Here is a 6,425-nt window from a genome sequence, read left to right as displayed (position 1 = left end):
GCCTCTGAGGGCAGAGGAGGCCGGGCCAGGCCCCTCGCAGGCAGTGGGAGTCATCAGTCTGGGGGCCCAGGACAGTCCCAGCTGACACTTGTTTCCTCAGCATAACTTTGGATAGCTCCCTCTCCCCTGTCAAATGATAAATTACACAAGCACCCTTCTCTTGGGTCTTTCTGAGGAGCTGGGGGGTAAAAGCTTCTATGCACCTGCTAAATGGGAACCCTGGCGGGCTGGACTGCCCTGGGGGCTCGAGGAGAGCAGGATGGCCCTCTCCTCTGTTCTTGGAGCGCCTGGGGCTGCAGCACAGCTGAGCAAGTGGCCGTGGGCCCCTGACTGTGCCTGGGGTCAGAGAAAGCATCTCACCAAGTCCCAACAGCAGCACTGCCCTGGGGTGCGCTAGCTGGGCTGCCTGCCCCCCTGCTCCAGTGTGAGGCTTCAGGGTGTGTCTTGGAGCCTTCCTCACCAGGACGGAGCTGGCAAGGACCCGTCTCTGGGAGTGTCCAGGCCCCAGGCCCCCTTAAGTGCCCTCGTGCATTTTCACATTGTCACCGAGGAAGCTCAGAACCCATTTGACTGGTGACCCTTTGCAGAGGAGGCATATTAAATCAAGGTCCAGTCAAGTTCCTTAAAGCAGTACAGTGTGGGGAGGGAGACGGTCACCTAGAGGCAAACTGAGTGGATACTCAGTCTGCAGCTGGGACGAGTGCAAATGACAAAAAGGGGTGGAATAAAAAAGTCACCCTATAAAAATAATTTACGGAGCCATACGTATGCAGCTGCTCAGAGATATTAAACCATGTGATGTCCACTTGTATACTTCTCTCCCAAATGCTGTTGTCCACAAAACGGATGAAACAGAGACAAAATTTACCCATAAAATTTGTTCTTTACATGACAAAGCACCCATTCTCCAGTCGCTTAGCCTCTGGGCACGTGTTTCTGGAAGACCTGGCTTCTGTATTTTATCTTTTTCTAAAATGAGACATGAGGCACATTGGTGCTTTGCGCATGGGAGAGATGTGCTTCCCATATCGGAGACACAGGAGCAGATGGACACAGTGCTGACGCACAGAATGTGACAAGTTCACGTCCAGTGTGAGGAGAGGGGATCCTGCCTTATGGACGGCCCATAGCACACCAACAAGAGAACGCCGGCCACACACGTCCGCCCATATCTGTCAAGCTTCTGGGGCTCAAACAGCTGGGCAGATAGAATCTCGATAACATGTTTATCCAAAGATAAAGTGGCAATATTACATATTTATTTCTAGATAAAATAAAATTGATCAAAGTTGATGTCTTAACAACCTGGAGTGGTTTTCAATAAGGAAATAAGCCAAGTATGGTTTGTTCTCGCAAAACTGCACACTAAGGTGTCTCGAACAAGAAGCCAAAAGAATAAGTAGTTTTCATCCTGAATGAGATACATTTTTTAGCCCCTTGATTGTTCAAATGTTTAAGAAACATTTATTTCAAGTTTCTTCAGTCAATTCAAGGGATTCAGAATGGTATTGAAGAATGATAACACCTTAAATTCTTGACACAGACATTCTTACTGAGGAATTCTGCCCAAGGCCCCAGGAATCAATTACTTCTGTGCCATTTTAAGTCATCCAGAGAGGGAATATGATAGAATATTATCTAATTTCTTTTTACGTTTTCAAATTTATTTATTATTTTACATATACTTATCGGGTACCTACCATATACCAGATATGCTTCTAGGTACCGGGGATATGGCAGAGAGCAAAATCAATTATTGCTTATTCAGTTTCTGCTTAAAAAAAATGCCAGCTAGTATATAGATATGTTGTTGAATTTATAGATTAATTTGGAGGGTATTGACACCTTAACAATATTTAAGTCTTCTGATCCACAAACACGGGTTGTCTCTCCACTTACTTTGATCTTTTAAAATTTATTTCAACAATATTTTATAGTTTTCAGGGTACACCTTGCACATACGTTATTAAATTTATTTCTATTAGTATTTTATTCTTTTTATGCTATTATACATGGAATTGTTTTATTAAATTCATTTTTAATTGCTTATTGCTAGTGACTAGAAATACAAATGAGTTTAGTTTATTGATCTTGTGTCCTTCAATGTTGCTGAACTTGTTTCTTAGTTCTAATAGGTTTTATTTATAGATTCCTTGGAATTTTTAACACACATTATCCTATCTGCAAATAGAGTTAGTTTTTACTACTTCATTTCTGATATTGATGACTTTTATTTCATTTTCATGCATGATTGCCCTGGATAGAACCTGCAGTAGAATAGAATAGAAGAATAGAATAGAATAGAATAGAATAGAAAAGGATAATAGGCAAGAACAGACTTCCTTGTCTTGTTCCTGACCTTAGGGGAAAAGTGTTCAGTCTTTCATCTTGAAATATGATGTTAGCTTGGGTTTTTATAAATGCCTTTTATCAGTATGAGGAAATTCCTTTTGATTTCTATTCTAGTGAGTGTTTTTTATTGTAAAAGGGAGTTGGATTTTGTCAAAAGCTTTTTATGTTATATTGAGATGATCATGTGAATTGTGTCCTTTACTTTTTTGATATGGTGTATTATAGTGATTGATTTTCAGTTGTAAACCAGTCTTGAACTCCAGGGATGCGTCCTGCTTCCTCATGGTGCATAATCTTTTTTATGTGTGGATGAATTTGGTTTTCTGGGTTTTTTTGAGGACATTTGCATCATTATTCAAAAGCTGTATTAAGTATGTTTTATTTCTCGTCACATGTTTGTTTTTGGCATCAGTGTAATGCTGGCCTTATTGAATGACTTGGGGAAGGATTTCTTTTCCCCTATTTTTTGGAAGCGTTTATGAAGGACTGATAATAATACTTCTTTAATTGTTTCATAAAATTCATCAGTGAGGTCATGTAGACAAAGGCTTTTCCTTGTGGAAAGGTTTCCGTTATTAATTCAATCACTATTGTTATAGGTCTGTTCTAGGAATATGTTTCATCTAATTTATCTAATTCATTGGCGTACAATTTTTCGTAGTCTTATCTCGTAATCTCTCTTATTATTGTAAGTCAGGTAATAATGTTCTTTCTTTCATTCTGGTCTTCTCGGCTGAACACACACAAAGTAGAATTTCAGTCACACTGGACTCAGGTTGTGGACTGAAGAGGGAGGAGGTTGGCGTTAGTATCACTCAAATGCTATAAACTCTCAATGTTCTTAGCGAGACTTACTAGATTTTATTGAAGAGACGCTTCTGCATTTGCCACTTGCTCTTAGGACAACTTCCAGAGATGGTGTTTTTTTTTTTTTTTTATATTTATTTTTGCTGTGTTGGGTCTTCGTTTCTGTGCGAGGGCTCTCTCCAGTTGCGGCGAGCGGGGGGCCACTATTCATCACGGTGCGCGGGCCTCTCACTATCGTGGCCTCTCTTGTTGCGGAGCACAGGCTCCAGACGCGCAGGCTCAGTAGTTGTGGCGCACGGGCTTAGTTGCTCCGTGGCATATGGGATCTTCCCGGACCAGGGCTCGAACCCGTGCCCCCTGCATTAGCAGGCGGACTCTCAACCACTGCGCCACCAGGGAAGCCCCAGAGATGGTGTTTTTATTGTTGTTGTTTTGGTTTTAAAATAATGTTCAGCAGTTAAATGGTTGTTTCATGAGGAAGAGGAAACATTGCATGTCATTTGGCAATTCTGAAAGTCAAACTCCAATCATCATTTTATTTTGTGTTTATCCATTTTGACACATGCAGCTCATTCATTAAAATACCATATAGTTTTCCAACATATGAAAATATATTTTTTATCTTACCGATAAGGTAGGTAAGTTCTCTCCCGTTTTCTTTGTACGACAATGGTGTAAGAGTTCTCATATATGGGGCTTCCCTGGTGGCGCAGTGGATGAGAGTCCGCCTGCCGATGCAGGGGACACGGGTTCGTGCCCCGGTCCGGGAAGATCCCAGATGCCGCGGAGCGGCTGGGCCCGTGAGCCATGGCCGCTGAGCCTGCGCGTCCGGAGCCTGTGCTCCGCGACGGGAGAGGCCACAACAGTGAGAGGCCCGCGTACCGCAAAAAAAGAGCTTTACATTTTTCTACATAAAGTTTTGTTTTTGTTAAGTTTATTATTAGTTGCTTTACTTTCTGTGTTGTTTTATGGTAGGATTTTCTTTAAAACTATGCTTTCTAATGAATGTTGCTGTGTCTAGGAGAACATTTGATCTCTGTTTTATTGTATCTGGCAAACTTGGTGAACTCTCCTATTCATCTGAAAACTTTGCCTGCAAAATCTCGTATATCTGCTATGTTGACTAGTCTATTTCACCCTTTTCATGCCTTACAAGTTGATTTTCTTATTTCACTTTCCTCTCTAGAAACTCTAATAGAATGTTGAATGACACTGAGGGATGTGACAATCACTCTTACCTTATTCCTGACTACAAACAAGAATCCTTTTAATCTGTAAATGTCATATTTTAATATTGTGGTCAATGCTATGTATCATGCAGTGTCACAGGGTGGACTCTCTGGAGGTAGATGGCAATAGAGAACTTGGGGCAAAGGATGTTTATGTTGGATCATAACCATGAAGGGGGAGGAGGTTGACCGGGCAGATGAAATTTAACTGTGACCAGGTCAAGCTTGGCCAGCCTCCTGGGGAAACTCTAGGGTGAGAGTTGCCGACCAGAGCTGTTCCACGTTGGGCCAAAATGGCCATAACTTTAGTTCCTCTCCCAGCTCATCCCCAGATAAGATTTACCCCAGAGCGGCATATCCTTGGGGAGAGGCACCTCTACTGTTGAGGCTACACCCGAAGGGGCAGATGGCCGAAGACTCGCTGCTGACTCTACTCCATGTAGCTGGACAGAAGCTCTTTCCTTGTAGGAGAAGGGCAAGGACACCTCTCTGTCCACCATAACCAGGGTGTGTCCTCTTCTAATTTCCTCAGTTTTTTAATGATATAAATTTTTACTAAAAATGCTTTTTTCACAGCTATTGAAAAACATTCCCCTGATTTAGTGTCACTGTAAGGAACTCCATTTTTTAAAAGTTAGTGGTACCACATCTTTGGAACTCCATTTTTAAAACGTCAGTGGTACCACATCTTTGGATATGTTGGATAAACTCTGCTTCGACAGGATGTACCTTCTTGGCCATGTACATTGGTGGATGAGATTTGTAATATATTGATATTTTTTAGAAATTTTGGCTCTATTGTCACCAATGAGACCAGACTGCACGTTCTCTTTTTCCTTTTGTCTTCCTCCAATTTGATATCTCGGCTCTGCTGGCGTAAAAAAATGGATTAGGTCTGTTCCCCTGTTTTATTTATTTATTTTGTAGACTATGAGGCTATTTGTATAAGATAAGGATTATTTCATTTCTGAATGTTGTGTTGAACTGTTGTGTAACGCTACATGGACCTGGCCACGTTCTCTTTGGTGGCAAAGTGAGAGTGGGGAACAGAAGAGACCTTGGCCGGGCTTTGGACTGAAGATTTCATTTCATTAGCGATTTTCATTTCGTTAGCGATTTTACATCTGACTCTCGCAGTCACCAGCGCTCTCTCATTCTCCACCCCCTCTCCTGTTACATTTGTTTTCTATAATGCATCACTCGCCTAAAGCTTTATCTATCTGATTGTTTATTATCTTCCTTCCTGACTAGAATGTAAGTTAATTAGGGACTTTGCCCATTTGCTGCTATATTTCTAGATAATGGAAAAGGCCTGCCACATCAAAGCACTTCATAAAATTTGAAAGATTGTGTGACATTATATATTTAGAATATTGAGCTTCTCCTAAGAAAACTGGAATTAGTCAATATTCTCCTTTACTGCATCACATTGTTACATCAATAGCAAACATAAGGTCATCCCAATAGAGAACAAAATATATTTAGGTAATAAATATATTTTTTAATGAGTCTAAAGATTTTATAAGGATAGCTACTAACAAGTAATATGGTGTTGCAAATACAGGTGCAGATCTATTTCTCCTGGATCCAAAAATATTCTTAAAGTGTGAACTATGCTCCAATTCCCAAGCTAGAGCTGGGAGGGTAAAGGAGACACAGCGCCTGCCCTATGTGGACCTCAATTAGCTACACGAGGCAACTGAATCCAAATAGTGTACAACAGTGTGGCCTGTTTTCTAAATAAGATGAGCCTGGGGCCCAGGAAATGTTTTCCTCATTAAGTGTCTCCTGTGTGTGGGTCTCAGCCTGTCAGTAAACAGCCCTGTGGCTGTACCAGCCCTTGTGGTTCTTATTATGACTGCAAGATACCCTTCAGCAACAACCATTCAGAAACTGAAAAATAAAGGTTTATTACATGCAGGGCTTGCAAATTACACAGCACACCTGGGACCACACAGAGAGGTCATGGGTAGAGAGAGTGAGAGCAGACCCCGGGGTGCTGCTTTTATTGGGGTCAAGGGTGGAGCCCGGGGTTAT

Source organism: Pseudorca crassidens, chromosome 16, assembly GCF_039906515.1.
Source record: "Pseudorca crassidens isolate mPseCra1 chromosome 16, mPseCra1.hap1, whole genome shotgun sequence".
Lineage (NCBI taxonomy): Eukaryota > Metazoa > Chordata > Mammalia > Artiodactyla > Delphinidae > Pseudorca > Pseudorca crassidens.
This window is presented reverse-complemented; position numbering follows the sequence as displayed.